Source organism: Zalophus californianus, chromosome 1 (genome assembly GCF_009762305.2).
Source record: "Zalophus californianus isolate mZalCal1 chromosome 1, mZalCal1.pri.v2, whole genome shotgun sequence".
Lineage (NCBI taxonomy): Eukaryota > Metazoa > Chordata > Mammalia > Carnivora > Otariidae > Zalophus > Zalophus californianus.
Window position 1 is genome coordinate 95,585,691 of NC_045595.1, and position 20,526 is coordinate 95,606,216.

Sequence of the window (20,526 nt, forward strand, 5' to 3'; positions counted from 1 at the left end):
TTATTTATTTATTTTATTTATTTATTTATACAGACACATCTTTTCAATTTGTTTTAATTAATGCCCTTTGTACTGTTGGGAGTGTTGCTTAACTATTTTATCTGATGTTGGCCTGGGTTTTCTGAATGCCCTTTGCATGAGTTCTCTTTATGATCTGCTTAGCAAAGAAGGCAAATGCTCATGTCTGACTCTGAGTAATCTTTGCTTCCCGCTGGAAGACAAAGATGGTTGCAGGTCCTGGCATAGTAACCCTGGAGCCGTCTCCTGGGGGAGCTGAAGGTTAGGCCTGACTGGTTGGCGCAGCAGCAGTGGGAAGAGACAATAAGGGTCTGCTACAGAGCTGGGGCCCCCCCCATGGTGAGATGGTAAGAGCACTGCATTCTAAGAGACTGCGCCTTTGTCCTTTACTTGCTGGGGAGGTCTCATGCAAAATGTGTTACCTCTCCAGGTCTCAAGTTTCCTTATCCTGTAAATGGGAATATTAATACTTAGTCACAGGAACGTTTTGAGGATGATGTGACACCATCTGAATCCCCCAGCCCTGCACATGGAAGAGGTTCACAGAATGACAGTGTCCCTTCTTCACTTAACCACCTCCCCATCCTTATAAGGACATATGTTGTTCCCATTCTTTGACATTTTTAATTAAACTTTTTATTTTGAGATTAACTGTAGATTTAAATTTTATTTATTTGAGAGAGAGAGAGAGAGTGCACAAGCAAGCCGGAGGGGCAGGGAGAGGGAGAAAGAGAACCTCAAGCAGACTCCACGCTGAGCTTGGAGCCTGACGTGGGGCTCGATCTCACGACCCAGAGATCATGACCTGAGCCGAAACCAAGAGTCGGACGCTTAACTGACTGTGCCACCGAGGTGCCCCAAGATCTGTAGATTTGTCTGTAGTTTAAGAAATAATACAGAGCGATCCCATCTGCTCTTCATCCGGTTCCCCCCAATGGTAACATCTTGCACTATTATAGTACAGTATCACAACCAGGACCTCGGGATTAGAGAATGCATCCGTCTTAGTCACATTTCATCAGTTTTACATGCATTCATTTGAGCATGTGCCTTTAGCTCCCTGAAATTTCATCATGCCTGTAGTTTGCATTTATCCACAGCCACCACAGTTGAGCTACGTGTTCATTCCCTCACCACAACAAGCCCTCAGTTGTCCCTTTATAACCACACCCACTTCCCTCCTCTCAAACCCCATCCCGAATCCCTGGCAACCACTAATATAGTCTCATTCATATAATTTAGTAGTTTCAAGAATGTTATATAAATGGAGTCATAGAATATGTAACCTTTTAGGACTGGCTTTTTTCCCTTGGCATTACTCCCTGGAGATTCATCAAAGTTGTGTGTATAGTTTCTTTTTATTACTGCATAATATTCTCTGGTACGGATGTATCACAGTTTATTCACTCCTTGAAGGACATCTGATTTTTTCCAGTGTTTAGCTATTGTCAAGGAAGCTGTAGTGAACATTTGTGTACAGGTTTTTGTGTGAAAATAAGGTTTCCTTTCTCTGGGATAAATGCCCGTGAGTGCAGTTGCTGGGTATATGGTAGTTGCATGTTTGGTTTTATAGAAATCGCTACACTGTTTTCTAGAGTGGTTGTGGCATTTTACATTCCTTCCAGCAAGTAAGAGTGGTCCTGTTTCTCTGCAACCTTTCTAGCATTCAGTGTCATTATTTTTTCTTAGCCATTGCATGGGTGTGTAGTAATACCTTACTGTGGTTTTAAAGTTGCATTCTCTAATGGCGAACGTTTTAAATATCTTTTCATGTGCTTATCTGCCATCTGATTATCCTCTTCAGTGAAAGCTCTCTTTGGTGTCTTTTGCCCATTTCCTAACTGGGCTGTTTTGTATTTTTATTGTTAAATTTTGAGAATTCTTTTTTTTTTTTTTAAAGATTTTATTTATTTGACAGAAAGAGCACAAGCAGGGGGAGCGGCAGGCAGGAGAGGGGGAAGCAGGCTTCCCGCTGAGCAGGGAGCCCAATATGGGGCTCGATCCAAGGACCCTGGTATCATAACCTGAGCCGAAGGCAGATGCTTAACCGACTGAGCCACCCAGGCGCCCCATTGAGAATTCTTTATATAGTTTAAATAGTAGTCCTTTCTTGGATACGTGATTTGCAACTTCAACTCTTTGAGGAATAAGACCAAATAAGAGTAACACTAAATAAGCAAATAAGCAAAAAATTAAAAACCATTAAACATCGATTTGTTTTCATTTTGTATTTGGGAGAAAGGGGGAGGGGATGGAAAAACGGGAAGAGGCGTCTTGTAGTTTATGAAGACACGAATAATGGTTCCCATTTTTTCATAGCACTCTGTATGTGCACAGCAGTAAGGCAGAATGGAAACCAGAAAAATGTCTGAGGGCCTCGGTACAAAGCACATTCACTGGTGAAGTGCTGTTCACCCCTAACCTGGTGCAGCCAAGTCTGATAGGAGAGCACCTGCCATGGAGACTGCCCTCTCAGAGACCCTTCTGGGATCTTTTTCACTGAAGCCACATTTCCAAGCAGACATATAAAGAAAATGCTGATGTGTTACTAAATCAGAAAAATACCTCCTTTTGAAAGACTTTGGAATGTAACACTTGTGTGGCCTCAAGCCCTTGAAGCCTCACATGAGAAAGAGAAAATTATCTTGGCTCAAAACAATGGCTGGAGTAATTCAACATTCTTAAATCTATCTCCTCCAGAAAAATCTTTTAAATTAGAAATGTGAAAATAAACAGTTTTTCAGGCCAGGCTGGAGAACTGCCCATGAATATATATTGAAATCATTCTATTTGATTAATAAATGTCTGTGTGAGCCCAAGATTAAAGCAACATGCTGAGCTTATATAATATTTACTCCTGCTCTCATGGTATCTCCTAAAGCCCAGAAGACCTGAAACTGGGGCTGTCACTGCCTTAAACAGAATTATTAGAGCTTAATTTCCCCCCTTATCTCAGACTGTCCTGCACCACCTTATCATGATGCATTTAATTCTCTATATTCACTGTGTAATAGAGAATCAAAATTAAAGTCACAGGGGTAGCAAAAGTGATGTGCATCACGCTGGACACTGATCAGATATTTTTACTTAACACAGAAAACTGCTGGTGTAAATGATATTGCAATAAATATGCTTCAATTTAAAATGCAAGTCGCTGAGAGGAAAACCTGAGAGTCATAAAATACTCTACCCCTCCTCAAGGTTGTCCAAAGGGAAAAAAAGTACAAGGCTCTCAACCGGGTTGTTATCTTTACAATGCAATTTAATCTGGGATGCCACAAACATGTGGGGCAGGATCGTTAGGAAATAACATCATAAAGTATCAAGAAAAGGCTAAAGAAAACAGGAGAAACCGTTGTGTGGTTTTCTCATCCCTATGCATAGATAGGAGAATATGATGCTAACCTGTCCGGTCGTGGCCAGAGAAAACAGGAACTGCTTTCAGCCAGCCCTGGGTTGAGGCCTCCTCAGATGCTACTGGGGAGACCAAAGGCGTTCTGCATGTGTTGTGTGGGCTAGACGCTCCATGTACATCATTTCATTGAAGCCTTATCATAAATAACCTTGCAAAAGTTAGGAGATGTTATTCCCCTGTTGCAGTTGAGGACACACAGGTTGGAAGGGTGAAATAAGCTGCTCAAGGTCATGCATGAGTGAATGGGTTTGCTACCAAGGCTGACTTCAAAGCCAGTGCTCTTTCTGTGACCCTGTGGTCCCAGGGAAGGGAGCAATGTCCCCTCTATGGCTCACTACTCTGCAGTGCTTTCTCTGGTGGGTTGTGGCATCTGAGGGAAAGCAGAAATAGAGGTGAGAATCCCAGGACCCAGAACCAACTCAGGGCTGAGCGTGGCTGGGTGGCAGGCAGGGCTGGGAGGAGTCTGTGTGCTGGGCAGGCTGCCAGGCCCAGGCGCGGCTTCCTGGATCCTGCCTAGGCTGGGGCAGAGATTTGGCTGAGAGCAGATATGCGTCCATTTCTGCTGCACATGTCTAGAAAACTAGTGTTCTTCCTTCTGGAAGCATCCATTTGGCCAATTATAGGAGAAGCACGAAGGATAAACTCTGGACTGTAATTTGGGACCCTGAATTCAAATCAGAGCAAAATTGGGGGAACAGAGCCTACCATTTACAGTTTCTGAGCACTCAAGAAAAAGAGATGAGTGCTCAGAGCCAGCAAGAATTCACTGAGAAGTCATTTCCCTCTTTGGTAGTTTCCAGATGAGCAGGCAGGTAACAGCCAATGAGGGAGAACCTTATCCGGACATCTGACAGGGTCTCATGGCGAGGAGAAATGCACCCTGGGCCAGCTTGCTGCCAGGAATTATAGAGGGCTGTGCACCTGCCCCCGGGACTGAGTCCTCCTGGCCCTGCTGATTGGGCGGGGGTTGCTGAACGCTCAGTCAGCAGTCCTGGCACCGGATGGCGGTCCGAGGGAGAGCAGGGAGCTGAGGGCATTCTAGCAGTCGCTTTACCAGAGGCTCTCTGGTGGGAATCCCTGTGCCAAGGTTCCCTCCGTGGCTGAGACTTCAGCTACTAGACATCCACTGGCCACCTGGTTAAGACTTTGAATGAGTCCCTTCACCTTAAAGTCCACATTCCTTACCTGGCATTTCAGACTCCCAAGGTCAAGCCCCGACCACGTCCCCACTTCCAGCGGGGCCACCCAGACTGTGTGCTCTCCCCGAATCTGGGTTTGACACCTGTCATTCCTGAGGCCTTGCAAAAGCCTGCCGTTGCATCCCTGCAGCACAGGGAGGAGAGAACACTAGCCTTGGGGGCCATCAGGCTTCAGCTCCTCATGTAGTTAGCTGTGGCACTAACAACCTCCCCGGGCCTCAGTTTCCCTGTCTCCACAGGGAGGGATACCACCCCCTGCTGCGTTCCAGTCCTGTACTCCCACCACCTTCTTTCACCCTGACCCACAACACCCCGTTACTCTTATGCTTAAAGCAACCCTTCTCATCCCAACCTCCCCGGCTTGTCCCATCGGATTCACAGGTTCTCAGGAGCAGGACTCGAAGTACCTTCATCTTTGTGAAATCCTTCTGGACTCGGAGGTTTGCACATTATAAGGCTTCTCTGCCTTGTGGTCATTTTTTTTTTTTTAAAGATTTTATTTATTTATTTGTGAGAGAGAGAATGAGAGATAGCACGAGAGGGAAGAGGGTCAGAGGGAGAAGCAGACTCCCTGCCGAGCAGGGAGCCCGACGCAGGACTTGATCCCGGGACTCCAGGATCATGACCTGAGCCGAAGGCAGTCGCTCAACCAACTGAGCCACCCAGGCGCCCCTTGTGGTCATTTTCACAAGCTTCTTTACTTCACTGCCCGGACTCAGCTCCCCACTGGCCCAGACTCTTCTACTCTGCGCTCCGAAACGGCATATTCCCCGGCATCTCCTTCTTCACTGAGGGTTCATGCCCCTGTCCCTGCCGCCTCCACCTCACGTAGCTTCTGTCGACCAATCTGTAAAACCATGGTCATACTGGCATATTGAGATCCTCTCCATCTACAATCTGGTCATTACTGGGGTGCAATTTCCAAGTCCACACAATCTAACACATTGGCTCTCTGTCCCCTCATTAGCAAAGCGTTCTCCTCTGTGCCCTGAAGCCACCCGTGGGTTCCTTTATGCACTGGACCCTGTTACCCCCAAGACTGCTATAGTCACTAATCCGTTCCTTCAGTTCTTGGTAGCTACGTATTCCACCCTTTCTGATCAAACTGTGCATCCACCTTGCATCCACAGAGTCACTCTTGACCGTGCCCTGCCCACCTCCCCTCTCCTTCTGCACTTCACTTTTGATCACCTAAGATCCCAGGTCAGTCCTTTCAAGGATGCTCATGGCAATACCTGAAGCCCCATGCCCCGGCAAACCTCCATTGCCTCCACCTAGCAAATTCCTTCCCTGGTTGAACCCAGCTACCTTCTTTCTCTGTGATTGTCACAGAGCAACCAAAACTGCTGAGAGAAGCCCTCCCTGGGGCCTCTCGCAGTGCTGAGTCCAGATGGACTAGCCACACGCCCTGCATGAAGGTGAGGTTCTGCCCCATGTGGTCTCCTACCGCACACCCACCATCTTCCCTCCCCAAGCCTCTGAACTCCCAGAAGCCCTCACTTTCAGCTGGGGACCGTGCCACCTTTGTTGGAAGGCAAGAGAAGCCACACGGGAGAGTGTCCCCATGTCCACCTTTGTCCTGCCCATTTGACCCCCAGTTACAACAGCCGCAGCCTAGGGCCAGTCCATCCACTTGGGCTTGGGTTTCTTGTCCCTCTTTATCCCACAGGAACACCACCACAGAGGCTGAAAATCAGCCATCTGCAGCCTGAGTCTGCAGGCATGTCTTGCCTGGTCCACAGAGTGTAATTACTTTTTATATTTGATGAGCCAATATTTAATATTGTAGCGCTTTGTTTAAAAAAAACTTTTAATTTTGATATAATTTCAGGCTTAAGGGAAAACAGCAAGAACACTACAAAGAATTTTCATATACATTTCACCCAGATTCCCCAATGGTAGTATTTACCACAGGTGCTTTATCCTACTTTCTCTCTTTCACCACATACACACACACATTTTTTTTCTGAACCAGATGGGTAAATGCAGACATAATGTCCCTGCATTCCTTAATATTTTAGCATGTTTTCTTTAAACAAAAACATTCTTTTACATAACTACAATAAAATAATACAAATCAAGGAGTTAATGTTGATACAATCCTCTTTGCTAACTTACAAATCCAGTTCATATTTTCACCAAATTTCCACTGATGCTTTTTTTTTACAGTAATAATCAACCCATGATCGGCAGACTGCATTCAGTTGTCATGTCTCTTTAGCTCTTCATCTAGAATAGCCCTTCGGTCTGCTCTTCAAGACACTGACATTTTATACAGGCCAATTATTTGGTAGCCTGTCTCCCGCCTTAGCTTTGTGTGATGTTTCCTCGGGAGGAGATTCAGGGTGTGCGCTCCTGGTGGGCACGACGCAGAGGCGATGGGGCGCCCTTCCCAGTGCATCAGGTCAGGAAACACCTGTGTCATTACGTTCCATCCTGCTGAAGTCAGCTTTGATCATTTGGTTAAGGCGATGTCTTTTGGGTTTCTCTGCCATAAAGTTAGGATTTTCTCCTTTCTGATTAGTAAGTCTATTGTCAGGAGTTACTTTGTGAGTATGTAAGTATCTTAGGTCTAGTTTTAGAACCCATTAATGATTCTTGCTTCAATCAATTATAATGTGGCTGCCAAATGGTGATTTTCTAGCTCTATCATTCCTTCTATGTTTATTAGTTGGCATTCAACTGTAAGAATCTTGTCTCTCCCTTTATCTGTTCGTTTAACTAACTTAGTTGATTTATATCAGTTTAGATTAATGGCTGTTACTTTATTCAATGAGTTATAATCCTTATTTATTTTTATGCTCAAATTGTCCTAGATTTTATCAGTGGTACCTCCTTCAAGCTGGCTGCTATGTGTTTCTGCTGTGTCCCCATTATGTGAGCACTTTATTTTTTGGCTCCACAAGATATTCCAAGTTCAGCTTACACTTTCCCTGCCCCGGCCCCAGAATCAACCATTTTTTCCAAAGAGCCCTTTGGCAGATGGGTTAATATTTAGAAACCAAGATTAGAATTCTAGGTTGTACTATTACTACTGGGGTATTATTATTTCTAGACCCTCTCAGCAGAGAGGGTAAGATAAAATGTATGTATGTCTGCATACATACTGACAGTCACGTCTGTCTGTTTGTCCAACTATCTTTTCTCTCCATGAACTCCTCACACGAATACCTTCGATTCCAATCTCACATCACTAGGGTATTTCTATGTCCCCTCTGTCTATATCTGTAACGCCTTTGTTGCAACAACAGTGAGAAGCCAGATTTTGATTATCCACAAGATATTTATTTACTTATCACTTAGTCCTAGTACACAAAGAAAGTAGTTTCAGAATTGATGGTCTAAGAATCTGGGAAAAAGAAACCTATTTATTAGAGATGAATATTCACCTACACTTCAATATTTAGTTTCCCATGTTTTACAATCACAGACAATGCAGCAATCAATAATCTTTTCCACATGAACATTCATATTTGCAGCTTCCCTTATGAATTCAGAAGGTATGGCTATTCCCCCTCTTTGGACAGGGTACATGTGCTCCCACCAGGGCTGCTAGTCTGCTTGCTCTCTCTCTGATTTTATTTTTTTAAAAGATTTTATTTATTTATTTGACAGAGAGAAACACAGCGAGAGAGGGAACACAAGCAGGGGGAGTGGGAGAGGGAGAAGCAGGCTTCCCACTGAGCACGGAGCCCATCCTGGGATCATGATCTGAGCCGAAGGCAGACGCTTAATGACTGAGCCACCCAGGCGCCCCGCTCTCTCTGATTTTGACTATAAATACTCCCTCCTTGCTCTTGTACATTTAAACCCCACTTCACCTGGAGCTGGCCATTCCTGCAAGGACTGTCTCTACTAGCATCTCCAGTTCTCTTCTCTCATTCTCTCCAATCTGGTTGTCAATGCTACTGGCGCACTTTCCCCATCAGATCCAACCCATTATCAGGTTAGCTTCACCTTCTAGTTACCTTCCACATCTGTCACCTTCTCTTCGTGGCCTTCATGTCACCCTCTTATCAAAAGTATTGCTTCAGCTGTCACCTAACAGGCTTCCCTCCATCCCCTCCTTGGTGTGCATGTTGGGGGAAGGTAAGGTAGGGAGGGAAATGCAGATCTTCTCACAGCACTTAGGATGAAAAACATATTCCTTAACAGTGACCTGCAAGGCCCTCATAGTTTGCCCCTTCTCCTTCTCTCCCTTGTCTTGCCTCCCACAACTTTCCCCTTTGCTCCCTGCTTCACAGTCATCACAACCTGTTCAGTTCTTGGTAACCATGTTCTCTTCTGCCTCAGGGCCTTTGCACGTGCAACTTCCCTATGCCGAGAATGCCCTGCATCCTCTGAGCCCCGGCTAACCTCACTTTTAACTTAAAAAATGCCTCATTATTCTTTTCCAGCTCAGCCCTTCCTTCCATTCCCAGAAACACTTTCCCTGGATTCTGACTACGTTGATTTGCCTCATTGTTCACACTGAGAGCATCAGAGCTTCCCCTCACTCATCTGAGTAATTTTATATCTGTGGGATTTGATTAATGTCTGCCTCTCTATTAGGGGCTGAACGCTTTTGACTCCTCTTCCCCAGTTCATCTGTTGAGACCAGAACTCCTGATGTGATGATATGAGGAGGCAGAGCCTTTGGGAGGTGATTGGGGTTAGATAAGGTCATGGGGGCGGAGCTCTCATGAATGGAATTAGTGCTCTTCTAAGAATCACAGGAGAGCTTGCTCCCTCTCTCTGCTGTCCACCCTGGAAGAGGCTCTTACCAGAACCTGACCCAGCTGACACCCCGATCTCAGACTTCCAGCTTTTAGAACTATAGAAATAAATGTATTTTCTTTGCTTGCAAACCACCCCATCTATGATGTTTTTGCTCATAGCAGTCTGAATGACTAAGGCACATCCCCAGGAACACAGGGACCACTTCTGCTCCCATGCGGTCTCTTCATCTAGCACAGTTCCTAGCACAGGCAGGGGCTCGATAAGAAACATGTGGAATGAATGAGGCAGCATGGTGTGGTGGTTATGGGCACAGACTGTGGGGCCAACTGGCTCTAGAGCTTACTGGCTGTGTGACCTTGGGAAAGTGATTCAATCTCTCTGAGCCTCAGCTTCCTCATCTGTAAAACAGGAAAGAGTATCAGTACCCAGGAAGAGTATCAGTACCCACCTTGTAAGGTTGTAATGAAGGTTAAATAAGTTCATGTAATGTACTTACTACCTGGCAAATAGTAAGGAAGATATACATTTGTTAAATATGTAAAACAAACAGGGAACAGTTGCTAAATGAATAAGTATTAATTAAACTGAAAGAAACTTTGATTTGAATAAAAGATATATGTGACTGTTGCTGAAATACAGGCCAATGGCCAAATCATATTGCCTAGAAATAAACTCTCTAAGTAACAGAAAACAGGATTTAAATTTAATTCAACTTCCATTAGTAAGTTTGTGACTACGTGTTAGGAAAACAACAACTTACAACTGGGAATACATTCAACAACTCAAAAGAAATGCAGGTTCGAATTAATATATTCAATGAATGCTGTGGGTATGTCTGATGCTGTTGACTAGTCATATGTCAGGCTGAATCATTTTTGTCAAATGCACACTAAGAATAAAAATCCCAAATGAACTTTTTAAAACCACCCACATCCACTACACAAATTCATCCATCAAGCCTTCGAGAACCTTCTCTGTGAGAGCCCCGTACAGCATGCAGTGCAAAGCAAGAAGGGCCTATCATTAAGGACCACGCTGTAAAGTACAAACATCCACAGGCCTCATACACTCACACTAGTCTTTATCTTATTCCCAAACATTCTCTCAAGTGAAGGAGTGTGAAAGAAATAGCTGGTTCAACATTTTCTCCTCTTGAGCTCGTATGACTGTCGGTGTATTAACAATGAAAATCTACAAAGCTAAGTTTCATCTCGTGTATAATTTTTTCACTGTAAAGGGGAGTGTTATCACAGGGCCAGAAATCATTAAAATTTTGATTATTGGCCTCTGTCGGCTTGTAAGGTTTTGTTTGGGGAGAAACGGGAAGAAGGAAACAAAGGAAGGACAGTTGCAGCTTGGAGAAAGGATGCTTGTGAAAGGGGAAAGAGCTCCTGCAGCAAACTAGGGAGACACTGTTCATTTCTCCGTAAAGGTATTCAACAAATGCTTCAGCTGGTTTAATTCAATTTATATGCACGCAGGATCGAATTACAATCGTTGAGTTGTCTTAGGGAAAATACACCAACAGAAGGAAGATTCGTTGTTTTTTTGTGTGTGAAAAAACAAAGTCAGCGGTGGGGCCAGATTTTCATCCAGCTTTAATTGTGAGCTGATTCTGATTGGCAGAAAAGGCACTGCTTAAATATTTGTCCTTGGAGAGATGAAGGGGGGTCAGCTTATGGCTTAGTGCATATATCTGCTGGCTTTGGGGGGCTGCTGCTGGGGCCTGGGGCTGTGGGGAGGAGGAGATGATGCCTGACCAAACGGAGAAAGGAAATTCACACCACACAGCTCTCACGATGGCAAGAAAGTTCCCTTCTCCATGACCTGGGTCCTCCCTACTCTACCAGCCTCATCTCCCTCCCACATGCTGGGATGTGCGGCTCTTCCACCTCCGTGCTTACCCATGCTGCTTTCTCTACCCTCTTCCACCTCCGTGCTTACTAATGCTGCTTTCTCTACCCATTACGCACCCTCAACTGTGCCCGGCTAGGTCTCTCACATTCCTCAAGCCTTGGGTGTCACCTCCCCAAGAAGCTTCCCCCAACCTGTCCGGTGGGAAACACCCCTCCTTGGTACCCAGTACCAAAGTCACCCGCTACCATGCATCTCTCACTGTCTAAGGGAAGCAGACAGTCAAATCCCACAGGGGTAAAATTCCTCAGGTGACCTATGCTACTCATGCATTCCTGTTGGGCAGGGGATGCAATTTAATCAACTCTATTTCCAGCAACAGTGCCTGGCTGGGGGAATGTTGAAAGGTGTAATATCTGTGGGATGTTGAAAGGTGTCAACCCAATGTGTAACATTCAAAGACACAGGCAGGGGAATCCATTCTGGACCTCTCAAAATGACCAAGTACTTTGCACAGAAGAATGACTGAGAATAAAGGCAAGAGAGTGCTTGAGGTCATTCAATGACCAAGGGCCTTCCACCTACTAATACCCCAACTGATGGAAATCATACGTAATATAAATATGTGATGTATCCATGATTGATTATCCATGCATTCTGTGGTTACCATGACCTCTGGAGATCAGGAACACTCTCTGACACCTTGCAGGGCCATGCCAGAGCCTTCCCATGCAGCAAAAAGGGCATCGTAACTACATCAAGGGATGCATATGTTCCCCAAACAGTACAGATGTAGTTAGCCATCTGTGAACTGGCACATTCTACAACGCAGAGTACATACTCTATCCTGACAAACCTCACAGCAAAGACAATGCCATGAAACCCGGGCATTTCTGATGAGTCAAGGTTGGCAGGAAAAGCCACTTAGTGGCTAAGAGGCAAGCAGATGTTTATATCAAGTCCAGTAGAGGGTATATATCCTGAAAAGAACATTGTTCCACACACTGTTTTAAGATTTATAGGGAAATAAATTTCATCTTTCTCCCAAATAGAAATGTTCTTTGTTCCCCCCACATACTTGCTTTAGGATAAATTTTGTGAAGTAGAATTGCTAGACCAAGAGTATATACTTTTTCCTAAGAGATAAGGACACTTTTTGTTTTAACACAATAGCAATTACTGTTGAATTAACAATTCTTTAATACATCTACTACCCTGTCAGTCGGTCTTCGGATTTTCCCAACTCCAGCATGAGTATCATTTTATAGTTGAATCAGGATTCAAATAAGGTCCATACATGGTATTGTTTTATATGTCTTAAATCTCTTGAATTATACAGTTTCCAATTCTTTCTTTCTCACTGTTTATTTGTTAAAGAAATTGGGTATGTCCTACAGAATTTATCACATTTTATATATATCTGAAGAAGGCTTGTGGAATTTTGTGTGTTTGGTATTTTTTAATTGAGGTATAATTGACATACAATAAACCAAACACATTTAAAGGGTATAATTTAGTAAGTTTTGAAATGTATACACCAATGAAATCAACACCACAATCAAGAAACGAACATAGCATCGGTCCCCCAATGTTTCCTTGTGGCATTTTGTAACCCTTCCCTCCTGCCCCATGCCAGTCACAAATACTAATCTGTTTGCTGTCACAGTGGATGAGCTTGGAACTTCTAGAATATATATATATATATATATATATATATATATATACACACACACACACATACACACACACACACACACACGTAATACATAAAGTATGTACTCTTTTTAGGTCTGGCTTCTTTTGCTCAGCATAATTATTTTGAGATTCATCTGTTTTGGATTTATTCTTTTTTGTTGCTGAGTACTATTCCACTGTGTGGATAAACCACCATCTGTTTATTCACGTGTTGACGGAAGCCTGGGTTGTCTGCAGTTTAGGGCTATCATAACTAAAGCTGCTCTGAACATTTGTGCATGAGTTTTTGCATGAGTGTACGCTTTAATTTCTTTTGGGTAAATACCTAGGAATGGAAGAGCTGAATCATATGGTAGGTAAACATTTAACTTGTAAGAAATTGTCAAGCTGTCTTCCACAGCCGTTGCATATTCACGTTCCTACCAGTAGTGTCTGAGACTTCCAATTGCTCCACGTCTTTGACCGTAGTTCTAGGTTGGTCTTTTCAAGTTTAGCTGTTCTAATATGGGTGCCGTGTAGCTCACTGTGGTCTTAATCTACACTTCCTTTATTCAGCTGAGCACCTCTCCATGTGCTTATTTGCCATCCCTCTATCTTCTTTGGTGAAGAGTCTGGTCGAATATTTTGCTTATTTTTTAATTGTGTTTTTTAAATTACTGAATTAAGAGGTTCTTATATATGTGGGTGTAATCCTTTTATTAGGTATAGGCTTTGCAAATCTTTTCTCCCAGTCCATGGCTTGTCTTTTCATTCTTGTAGTGTTTTCTGAAGAACAGAAGCTTTTAGCTTTAATGAAGTCTAATTTGTGCATTTTCTTTTCTGTTTTGGATTATGCTTTTTGTGGTGTCTTATCTGAGAGTTCTTAACCTAAGATCACAAGACTTGCTCCTATGTTTTCTTCTAGAAATTTTATAGTTTTAGGTTTTATATTAAAGTTTATGATACATTTTGAGTTAGTTTTTGCAGGTGTGAGCTATGAACTGAAGTGCCTCCCTCTCCTTTTTTTTTTTTTTTTTTTTGCTTATTATGGATATCCAATTGTTTCAGCACCATTTTTTGAAAAGGCTATCCTTTCTCTTTGGCATTGCCTTTAATTTCTCTTATTTCTTTTTCCTGCCTTATTGTTTTGGCTAAAACCTCCAGTACAATGTTGAACAGAAGTGGCAAGAATGGAGATCCTTATCTTATTCCTGTTCTTAAGGGTAAAAAATTTAGCCTTTCACCGCTAAGATGTTGATTGTAGGTTTTTCACAGATACTTTTTTTATTGGGGTGAGGAAATTCCTTTCCATTCCTAATATGCTGCTTTGTATTTTTTTTTTTTTTTTTTAGTATCAGGGATGGATGTTGGCTTTTGACAATTTTGTCTTTACTGGGATAATCATATATTTTTTCCTTTATAGTTAATGTGATGAATTATATCAACTAATGTTTGGGCGTTAAACTAAGTGCACATCTCTGGGACAACCAAGAGACGGGTTTGGTACTGATATATTATCCTGTATATGTATTGTTTGATTTTTTGGAAAATTTTGTTTAGGATTTTGATCTATCATCATGAGAGATATTAGCACATAGTTTTCTTTTCCTATAATGTCTTTGCTTGGTTTTGATATCAGGGTAGTGCCAGCCTCACAGATTGGAGCTGTGAAGTAGTCTCTCCTCTGATTTTCTGGAAGACATTGTACAACTATTATTTCGTCCTTAAATGTTTGGTAGAATTCACCAATGAATTTATTAATTTATGTAGGTAAGGTGGGGGATAGTTTTTTAAAATTGTGGTAAAATATACATAACAAAATTTGCCATCTTAACTATTTTTAACAGTTCAGTGGTATTAAATACATTCATTATGTTGTACAGCTAGCACCACCACCCAACTCCATAGCTCTTTTCATCTTGTAAAACTGAAGCTCTGCATCCGTTAAATAATACTTCCTCATTTCCCCGTCCTCCAGCCTCTGGCAACCACCGTTCTACTTTCTATCTCTCTGAATTTGACTACTCTAAGTATCTCATATAAGTGTAATCATACAGTACTTATCTTTTTCTGAGTGGCTTATTTCACTAAGCATGTAATGTCCTCAGGATTCACCCGATTATAGCATATTACAGAATTTCCTTTCTTTTGAGGGTCAAATAATAGTCCATTGTATGTCTATACCACATTTTGCTTATCTATTCATCAATCAGTGGACACTTGGGTTGCTTCCACAGTTCAGCTATTGTCAATAATGCTGCTATGAACAAGCGTGTATAAATGTCTCTTTGAGACCCTGCTTTCAATTATTTTGGGCATAGAGCCAAAAGTGGAATTGCTGGATCATATGGAAATTCTACTTTAACTTTTTGAGGAAGTGCATACTGTTTTCCACAATGGCTGTACCATTTTTACATTCCCATCAACAGTGCAAAAGGTTTCCAATCTCTTCACATCCTCACCAACAATTGTTGTTTTCTGGGGTTTTTTTGTTTGTTTTCTTATTAGATACATAATTTGCAAATATTTTCTCCCATTCTATGTGTTGCCTTTTTACTCTGTCGATAGTGTCTTCTGATGCACACAATTTTAAAATTTTTACAAAACCCAACTGGTCTATTTTTTCTTTGATTACCTGTGCCTTTGTTGTCATATCCAAGAAATCACTGCCAAATCCAATGCTGTGAAGCTTTTATCCTATGCTTTCTTCTAAGAGTTTTATTCTTTTTCTTATATTTAGGTCTTTGATCCATTTTGAGTTAATTTTTGTATCTGGTGTTAGGCAAGGGGGTTCAACTTCATTCTTTTGCATGTGGATGTCTAGTTTTCCCAGTACCATTTATTGAAATGACTGTCCTTTCACTATTGTATAATCTTGGCACAGTTGTCAAAAATCATTTGATCCTATATGCTAGGGTTTGTTTCTGGGCTCTTTATTTTATACATGTCTGTCTTTACGCCAGGACCACAGTGTTTTGATTTTTGTAGCATTGTAGTTAAGTTTGAAATCAGCCCTTCAGTTTTGTTCTTAAGTTTAAGAACAAAACTTTTGGTTATTTGGGGTCTCTCGAGATTTCATAAGACTTTTAGGATGGGATTTTCTATTTCTCCAAAACATGCCAGTAGGATGGTGGTAGGGACTCCACTGAATCTGTAGATTTCTTTGGGTAGCATTGACTTTTTAACAGTAAGTCAAAAACGTTAACCTATGTTATTTTTAATAATAACTTCTTCTCAATCCATAAGCATGGGATGTGTTTCCATTTATTCATAATTTCTTTCAGCAATTGTTTTGTAGTTTTCATTGTATAAGTCTTTCACCTCCTTGGTTAAGGTAATTCCAAAGTATCTTAATTCTTTGATGCTATTATAAATGGAATTGTTTTTGTAATTTACTTTTCAGATTGTTCACTGTTACTCTAAAGATGTAACTGAATTTTGTGTTGTTGACTTTGTATCCTGCTATGTTGCCGAATTCATTAATAGTTTTGTGTGTGTGTGTGTGTAATTTTTAGGGTTTTCTACATATAAGATCATTTCATTTGCAAACAGAGATAATTTTACTTTTTTCTTTTCAATTTGGATGTGTTTTGTTTCTTTTTCTTGCCTAATTGCTCTGGCTCTAACTTCTAGTACCTTGCTGTAGGAGACATACGTAGAAAAATGTTGCTATGGCCAATGTCAGAGAAATTATTGCCTGTGTTCTCTTCTAGGATTTTTATGGTTTCAGGTCTCATATTTAGGTCTTTAATCCACTTTTAATTTATTTTTGTGTATGGTGTAAGAAAGTGGTCTGGTTTCATTCTTTTGCATGTAGCTATCCAGTTCTTCCAACAACATTTGTTGAAAACTTTTTCCCATTGCATAGTTTTCTATGTGCCTTCTTTGTTGAAGATTAATTGACCATATAATTGTGGGTTTTTCTTTTCTTTTTTTTTTAAAGATTTTATTTATTTATTTGACACAGAGAGAGACAGCGAGAGAGGGAACACAAGCAGGGGGAGTGGGAGAGGGAGAAGCAGACTTCCTGCTGAGCAGGGAGCCTGATACGGGGCTCGATCCCAGTCCCCTGGGATCATGACCTGAGCCGAAGGCAGATGCTTAATGACTGAGCCACCCAGGTGCCCCTGTGGGTTTATTTCTTGGCGCATATCTATATTGTTCCATTGACCTTCGTGTCTGTTTTTGTGCCAGTACCATACTATTTTGATTACTACAGCTTTGTAGTATGTCTTGAAATCTGGAATTTGGAGACCTCCAGTTTTGTTCTTTTTCAAGATGGCTTTGGCTGTTCGGGATCTTCTGTAGTTTCATACAAATTTTAGGACTGTTTGTTCCAGTTTTGTAAAAAATGCTACTGGTATTTTGATAGGGATTGCATTAAATGTGTAGATTGCTTTGGGTAATATGGACATTTTAACAATATTTGTTTTCCTAAACCTGAGCACGGAATATCTTTTGTGTCACCTTCAATTTCTTTTACGAAATGTTTTATAATTTTCAGAGTGTACAGGTCTTTCACATACTTGGTTAAGTTTATTCCTACGTATTTTATTATTTTTGTGCAACTTAAATAGGACTGTTTTCTTAATACCTCTTTCTGCTGCTTCATTATTGGTGTATAGAAATGCAACAGATTTCTGTATATTGATGTTGTATCCTGCAAACTTACTGAATTCATTTATCAGTTCTAGTAGTTTTTTGGAGGAGTCTTTAAGGTTTTCTATATATGGTATCATCTCATCTGCCAATAGTGAAAGTTCTACTTCTTCCTTACCCATTTGGATACCTTTTATTTCTTTTTGTTGTCTGATTGCTGTGGCTAGGACTTATAGTACTATGTTGAATAAAAGTGGTGACAGTGGACATTACTGTCTTGTTCTTGATCCTAGGGGAAAAGCTCTCAGTTTTTCACATATGGCCTTTATTATGCTGAGGTATGTTCCCTGTAAACCTCCTCTGTTGAGGGTTTTTATCATGAATGGATATTGTGATGCTTTTTCTGCATCCAATGAAATATGGTTTTTATCCTTTCTCTTGTTGATGTGACATATCACATTGACTGATTTGTGAATATTGAACTAGTTTTGCAATCCAGGAATAAATTCCACTTAATCACAGTGAATGATTTTTTTAAATGTATTGTTGAATTTGGTTTGCCAATATTTTGTGGAGGACTTTTGCATCTATGCTCATCAGAAATATCGATCTGTAATTTCCATTTTTGGTAGTACCTTTATCTGGTTTTGGGATCAGGGTAATGCTGGCCTCATAGAATGAATTTGGAAGTTTTCCTTCCTCTTCTATTTTTTGGAATAGTTTGAGAAAAGTAGTTATTAACTCTTCTTTAAATGTTTGGTGGAATTCACCTGTGAAGCCATCTGGTCCTGGACTTGTGGCAGTTTTTTGATTACGGATTCAATTTCATTGCTAGTAATTGGTCTGTGCAAATTTTCTCTTTCTTCCTGATTCAGTTTTTGGAGGTTGTTTCTAGAAATTTATCCATTTCTTCTAGGTTGTCCAATTTGTTGGCATATAATTTTTCATAATATCCTCTTATAAGAGACAAACACTTTTGTATTTCTGTGCTGTTGTTACTTCTCCTCTTTCATTTCTAATTTTGTTTGAGTCCTTTATTTTTTTAGTTTCTATTTTACTTATTTCTGTTCTAATCTGTATTTTCCTTCTACTGATTTTGGGTGCTTTTTTATTCTTTTTGTAGATGCTTTAGGTATAAGGTTAGGTTATTTGATACTTTTCTTTCTTCTTTGATATATTTCTTACTTCTTGAGGTAGGCCTGTATTGCTGTAATCTTCTGTTAGACAGCTTTTGCTGCATTCCAAGATTTTGGACCATGTGTTTTCATTTTTTTAAAAGATTTTATTTATTTGACAGAGAGCGTGAGAGAGCGGGTGAGCACAAGCAGGGGTAGCAGCAGGCAGAGGGAGAGGGAGAAGTAGGCTCCCCACCAAGCAGGGAGCCCGATGAGGGGATCAATCCCAGAACCCTGGGATCATGACCTGAGCCAAAGGCAGATGCTTAACCGACCGAGCCACCCAGGTGCCCCTGTGTTTTCATTTTCATTTGTCTTCATGTATTTACTGATTTCCTCTTTGATTTCTTGGTTGACCCATTCATTGTTTAGTAGCAGGTTATTCAACCTCTATGTATTTGTGTTCTTTCCAGATTTTTCCTTGTGGTTGATTTCTAGTTTCATAGTGTTGTGGTCAGAAAAGATGCCTGATATGCTTTCAGTATTTTTGAATTTGTTGTGACTTGTTTTGTGGCCTAATATGTGATCTCCTCTAGAGAATGTTCCATGTGCACTTGAAAAGAATGTGTATTCATTCCACTGTTTTAGGATGGAATTTTCTAAATATATGTTAGATCCATCTGGTCCAATGTGTCATTCACAGCCACTGTTTCATCGCTGATTTTCTGTTTGAATCACCTATCCATTGATTTAAGTGGGGGTGTTAAAGTCCCCTACTATTATTGTATTACTATCAATTTCGTCCTTTAAGTTTGCTTTATGTATTTCAGTGCATAAATATTTTCAACTGTTTCATTTTCCTATTGGACTGTTGTCCCTTTATTATTATATAGTATCCTTCTTTTTCTCTTGTAACTCTTTTTGTTTTAAAGTCTATTTTGTCTGATATTAGTATACCACCCCTGCTATCTTTTGGTTATTATTTGCATGGAGTATCTTTTTCCAACCCTTCATTTTCAATCCGCTTTTCTCTGTGGATCTAAAGTGTCTTTTGTACACAGCATATAGTTGGATCATGTGTTTTTTTTCCATCTGCCAATCTCTGTTGTTTGATTGGAGAGTTTAAACCATTTACAGTTAAGGTAATTCCTGACAAGGAGGAATTTCTATGGTAGTACTATTTGTTTCCTATATGCCTTATAGCTCCCCCGCCTTTATTTCTTTCATTATTGTCTTCTTTTGTGTTCTAGTTGCTCTTTTTGTAGTGCAATGTTTAAATTCCTTCTCATTTCCTTTTGTGTATATTCTATAGCTATTTTCTTTGTGGTTACCTTGGGAATTATATTTAACACCCAAAAGTTGAAACACTTTAATTTGAATTTACACCAGTGTACCTTCAATGGCATACAAGATCTCTGCCCCTTTAAACCTCTGTCCTCACCACTTTTGGTTCTTGATGCCACAAAATAACATCATACACTGTGTGCTCAAAAACAAACTTGTAATTCTTTTTTTTTTTTTAAGATTTTATGTATTTATTTGAGAGACAGAGAGAGCACATGAGCAGGGAGAGGTATAGAGGAAGAAGCAGACTCCCTGCTCAGCAGGGAACCCAAAGAAAAGCCCAATCCCAGGACTCCTGGGGATCATGACCTGAGCCAAAGGCAGATGCTTAACTGACTGAGCCACCCAAGCGTCCCTTCTTATAATTTTTTTAAATCCATTAGTCTCTTAAATTATGTAGAAAACAATACTTGGAAGTACAAACCAGTTACAATAATACTAGCTTTTAGACCAAATTTTTTTCTTCAAACTTACAAATTTACAATCTCTTAAAATGTGTAGGAACCAAAAAGTACAACTACAAACCACTGTTACAATAATACTAGATTTTATAATTTCCCATGTGTTTAGCTTTACTGAGATCTTCCTT

General features: G+C 40.9%; 1 protein-coding gene across 3 annotated transcripts in view; it reads right to left on the minus strand.

Annotated features, from left to right (window-relative positions):
* The window catches only part of NMNAT3 (nicotinamide nucleotide adenylyltransferase 3), a 121,183-nt gene that overhangs the window by 40,957 nt on the left and 59,700 nt on the right, over positions 1-20,526 (minus strand). The window lies entirely within an intron of this gene.